Source organism: Typopeltis vanoorti, chromosome 12 (genome assembly GCF_054136105.1).
Source record: "Typopeltis vanoorti isolate ZY-2024b chromosome 12, IOZ_Tvanoo_1.0, whole genome shotgun sequence".
Taxonomy (NCBI): domain Eukaryota; kingdom Metazoa; phylum Arthropoda; class Arachnida; order Uropygi; family Thelyphonidae; genus Typopeltis; species Typopeltis vanoorti.
Genome location: NC_143560.1, coordinates 73,058,076 through 73,064,075, shown reverse-complemented (window position 1 = coordinate 73,064,075; position 6,000 = coordinate 73,058,076).

Genomic DNA, 6,000 nt, shown 5'->3' with positions numbered 1-6,000 from the left:
CTTGAGCAACCAAGTAATTTGATTAGCTGATTTAGCCACTTTTGCAATCTGCCCCCTAAACTTCAACTCCCTATCCACCAACACTCCCAAATCCCTGGCATTGGACCTGTTGTCGCGATATAAAGCATGGTCTCTGAGCCATGGATTGTTGGCTAGACGCAGATCGTTTCTCTTACCAAGATTAGGCCTACAAAATTTGTTTCCTGGGCCTTTGATATTACAGCAAACAAACAATGGAATAAGGTCTTTTGTGTTGCTAACTATAATTGATTAGTGTGAAAATTGCATGAATGCGATCTGCCAGGATGGCTGCAACCTTGGCAGTTTTATCTTATCCTCCCCTTGGGTTGCCGAAGTTCCAGTTTTGTTGATTTTTTAGATGCCAATACTTCTCCATATGGGGTATGTACCTGTGCAGGTTTTGGTGCATCTTGAGATTTTTTCCTCTGACATGTCGGGCTAGGCCATAGTTGGTTTTGCCAGTTTCTTGGAAATCGGGTATTCTCTGCATCTTTTGTAAATGGCAAGGTGTGGTCCACCGTAGTTGGTGCATTGTGCCGGTTCTGTTTTCAGTTTCTTGCATGCGGTTGCATGATTTTCTGTGACTTGATGCAATGAAACTTGGCCATACAGCAGAGCTGTGAATGACCAAATTTTTGGAAACGATTGCACTGGTCATTGGATGCCCTTCAGCATAGAGATTCTGGCTTGATGACCAGTTCACAAATATTCGTGAGGTCAAAGATGTTGCACTACTCTTTTCTGATTCGATCAGCACAGACAGCATTGACCATTTGTCTGCTCTCTCAGCATGCAGATTACTTTTATTTATGTGCTGTATTCTGCAATTCTGCAGATTGACTGCAACTTTCATTGTTATTGGTTCAGTGATATCAGATGCCGTCGCCTTCAGATTTTTTGCACTTTTCAGGCAAAAGTGTTGTATGGGACTCTTTACTCATCCTTGAATGTGGTGATTGCTCAGTAGACTGCACTGTTTGTGATTGAATGTGGATGCCTTCGTAAGTGTTCTTAGCCCTGGTGAACTATTTTATGGATTATTAGAACTGAGGGTAGGGTGGTCCAGTGTACCTGTCTTGCAGTATGGTCGGCAGTAATCTTTCCCTTTTGTTGGTGTCTGCGTCTATAGGCGTTTCTGTGCTTTCATTAATTATTTCCTTGCACCTTTTTTCTTTTCCTTTATTTTTGCTTGCTTGGGGCTGTCTTGTTGGAAACCATTTAGGTCTGTGCAGATGCTTTGTAGCCTGGTTTTGTGTGTATCAGGAGATATCAGGAGATGGGTGGGCCCTGCATTTCGGAAACTGTGTGGCCATTTCTCCTTCAGAACCATCTTAGCCTGCTGATGCATCTATTCATAGTCCAGTGCTCCCAGTTAAGACTATCATTTGCTCCTTTGGAGGGAATGGCTAAAGGAAGGAAAGAGATATAGGATACCTTATATCACAAAGCTGGAGAGATAATGGAATGTTGAATGAAGATCCCAAAACTAATCCAAGAGAGGCCCACGAGGCGATGTGAAGTGAATAACCAGAGATGACTTACCAGATCAGATACCAAAAGGGTCAGTTATGCTCAGAAGCACTGTTGACTATCTAAATGACATTGAGAACAAGGCTAGTCACATGTATGGAGAGCAACAGTGGCATTCTCTGAGGTGATCTGTAATTACTGCTTATGAAAGAATAGGAAGATTTGTTGAAATTTATCTAGGATTATTCTATTAGTTCTATTTCAGTTAACCTGGTTCTGTAGAGAATGAGCCGATTTCATCTAGTCTGCGATTTGAATTGGGATCCAAGCATTAAAATCACTGATGTTAGACATGAACATGCTGTGAAGCATACTGAACATGCTTTATGGGATTAACCATGCTACCGACCAAGATGTCAAGGTTATCATGGATGCGAAGTGCATATTAAAATTGTAATACCATACCATTGATATTACATTGAAATATGAAATATATGATGGATACGAAGCATATGAGGATGCGTATTTGATCCATAATGGCTGGTAAGGTGGTAAAAGTAGGGAGTCCTGGCTATCCAGTCCATATATATGATAGTCTTGCTGAAGAGACTATTGTAATAGTCCAACTTCACTAGAGAAGAACGAGTGTTATCGTCTTGTATGACGTCCTCTATTCCACCTGCATTTGGATGAAAATAAGGGTCCAGGGCATCATCTCTATAAGTTACAGCATTTATGGTTTGGCTAGGAAGCACATACAAGTCAGTGCATACACCCAATGAGATCCTCGCCCCCCCCCCCACTAAATGATCATACTACCTCAGTAGTAGTGGGGTCACTTTGAACAAGATCAAGATGTAGATAAGAAACATGGCATCATTGGCTGATTAGATAAGTGACGTCATGAGTATGGAATTCTTGGAATTTCCCTGGTAGATAGATACATCTCTCTGTAACGTCACGTTGTGTCTTTTGGTTCGCGAATTCTGTTCTGGGTAATAGTTTGCTTATGGTATTCTGGGTAATTGTTTGCATATGGAATTATGGGTGATGTTTAGAGATAAGAAGGACAAGTGATGTCATTCTTTTGACTTTTGGTTTGAGTATGGAATTCTGGGTAATTGTTCGTGTATGGAATTGTGGGTGATGGTTAGAGATAAGATAAGGATTGCATCTCTGTGACGTCACGTGTCTTTTGGTTTAAGTATGGAATTCTAGGAGGTGGGTAGATTATGGAATCCTTGGAATTTCCCTGGATGACACATCTATCAATGACGTCATGTGGTGTCTTTGGTTCAAGTGTGGAATTGTGGGTAAAGGTTCGAGTATGGAATCATTGGAATATCCCTGGGTGAAAAATACGTCAATGATCACTTTGTCGTTGGTTTGAGTATGGAATTGTGGGTTGTGGTTAGAGTATGGAATCCTGGGTAATGGTTAGAACAGGGTTTCCCAAGCTGTTCTGCAGAACACTGGTGTTCTGCAGAAAGTGAATAAGGTTTCCGTGAAAAATTATCAAAATTAATATGAGCCTGGGATGGTTTTAAATGCTGTGTTTTAAATGTTTTAAATACTCAGCCGCCCATGGTTGTCGACAAAATAAAATAAAAACTAAACTAATGCAGAAGCATTAGTTTAGTTTTTATTTTATTTATTTAAATTTAGTTTAATCTAAATTAAGTTTATTATAGTCTAACCAAGTGAAAAATAAACTTTCAACATCTTTCTCTAAATCCAGAGTAATTTAATAAAAAGGTGGCACACCGTTTGGCAACTCCTATAGGTAGAGATGACCTTGCTAATGCTTCTGCCTAGTATGTCTACTTGGGCCTGGATCCCACTGAAGAGACCTCAATAAAGGTCGAAACTAGTCTGGGTGGTGGCCCTTCCCTTAATGCATAACATTATACATATCCTCAAGGAGATGTGTTTTGCATTATGGGAGATACTTAGATAGGAGTGATGTTAGCTTGCTCCACCTTTGCAACGAGTTTCCCAGTGTTGTACTACCTTACCCCAGTCCTGAAAATACTTTCTGGTGCAAACTTTGTTTGTTCACACTTGGATAGAGGATTAAACTAAATTTATTATAGAGTAAAAATTTCACAGTGGAAAACACAACAACAACACAAAACTTTGTTCATTTAAGTTTACAAATGCATATTTTATTTTGCTGAATTATTATTTACAAGTATATTCACAGAGAAAAATTCAAATATGTAATTACCTAGAAATATTTAACAAGATTTAGTTTACACTCTTAACATTTTCCAATGAGTTCAATAAAGAAAATATTCGTTACTTGCTGTTTCTTGGTTACATTACATCAAAATAGCTGGTCACACAAAAGAGCAGACACCATAGGAAGCACATCTCCATACATCTGATAAGGTGTTAGCCTGGATATGACACCTTGCCTGCCTAAACTTTCCATGTATTCTTTTGTCCCCAGATATACACACAGTGTCCGTATATGTCCCAAAGTGAAGAATCTTTATCGAATTGAATAGTCTTGAAAGTTTAATTTTTCCATTGATGAATTTAGATGGTTAACGATAATTTTTCCCATGATACGAATGCATGGTAATTCAGTTTCCAAAAATAGTAAATGATTATCAATATCATACATTTTTGGTGAAAATCTCTCAGCTTCTTCACAACTAATAGAGAAAACTTTAGTTCCACCATCTGTATCTTCGACCATTAGTTCGCCATCTAGGCATTTGAGAATATAGCAGTCTCCGATGTCCAATTCATAGTCTCCTCGTCTTTGCAAGTAGGCGAGGATATCAGACCACTTCAGCGTAACTTTTCTCAAGTGCTGGATAACCACATCACAACGTACGTAGCTTCCAAAATAATAACCAGTTTTCATCATTTTTGAGCTATGTGGAGAGTTGTCTCGTGCTATTTTCCTGAAGAAAGAAATTTTCAAAGACTTGTGGCTCACCCATTGTTTTACTGTAACGGAACACAAAACAGCTGCACTGTATGAAGGAATTGCTGTAACTGAAAAGGCACTCGACTGTTATTCCTTATAGTACTGTTTACCCTGACCGTTTCTTCAAAAATATAACATTCGTGCAGATGACTCATGGACATGTGTTTCGCATGCTGTTGGATACGATGTTGATGTGATTTTATCTTACTTTGTGACATCATAGGGCAAAGCTTATCTCTGTTCCTCAAATGGTTTTCTATATTTATCCATATTAAGTATTGTTTTCCAACACAAATAAAGTAATTATTTATTGTTTCAACTGAACATTAGGTCTGATACTATACTTTTCTTGTTAAATCAACATATCGTCGTTCTTCCAATTGCGCTACGGAGGCAAATATAGCTTTGGAAGTCAGATAATTTACAGAATACATTATAAAAATAGTAGAGCTTAGCAGGTAATGCACCTACCCCATATCTCCAACCAGAGGTTGACTAAAATGAAATTTTAATTACCACTCCTGGTTGTACATGCTTGGAAGGTGAGGATGAGGAAAATATCCAGATCAAATTTACACTGTGCCGAAAACAGCGATAAGAGATTGGTGTTGGAAATTATAATCACACACATTTCATGATTTTTATTGATATTTTTACTAATTCTGTATATTTGGTAAAATACAAGGAAGTCTAATCCAAGAGTACGTTATGCTAGCAGCTGCTGGATATAAATCTTACAGAACCGTTTTTAAATGCTTTCTCCTGGAACGGCAGAACTATAAAATAAGATGGTAGAACACATGGTGACTACATCCATCAGGAATACAGAGATTATATGACTTCCAAAACACACATTCTACAGTATGGCAGAACTCACTGATGTCTTTGATATAGCGATACTACAAAATATCGCGCATTAATACTAATAAGGGCTACGGGCGACCTCAGCTCTGAACACAACCGAGTTACTTCAACTGGGCTGACTTACAATATGAAAATATCCCTGATCAAATCCTAACTGTCAACTGAACAAAACAAACGACCGCTCTAAGCAAATCTATTGGCTCACTTTCAGCAATTGACTACCGAAAAATATCGACGAGTCAGTTTTGGGCTTAGAAAAGCAGATAACTGCATAAACAACTGTCATCGCGGACGTTCCATGCCCAAACTCCGACAGACTTCTGAATGAAATTAAAAACCTGATCCATGAGTAGAACAGAACTGACCCCAGAACATCGACAAGCGCTTATTAGGGCTACAAAGGAAGTCCGTCATCTGTTTAAAAAGTATCCAAACAGTGGTCGACAAAACTACAGTCCTTAAATTACATTGAGCCGAAAACAGCGATAAGAGATTGGTGTTGAAAATTATAATCACACACATTTCATGATTTTTATTGATATTTTTTACTAATTCTGTATATTTGGTGAAATACAAGGAAGTCTAATCCAAGAGTACGTTATGCTAGCAGCTGCTGGAAACAGCGAACCAGACGTTCTGGAAAATGCCCAAAGCTCCGACATAGATCATAAATCTTCCCACCAATCCATAGTGAACGTGGTCTA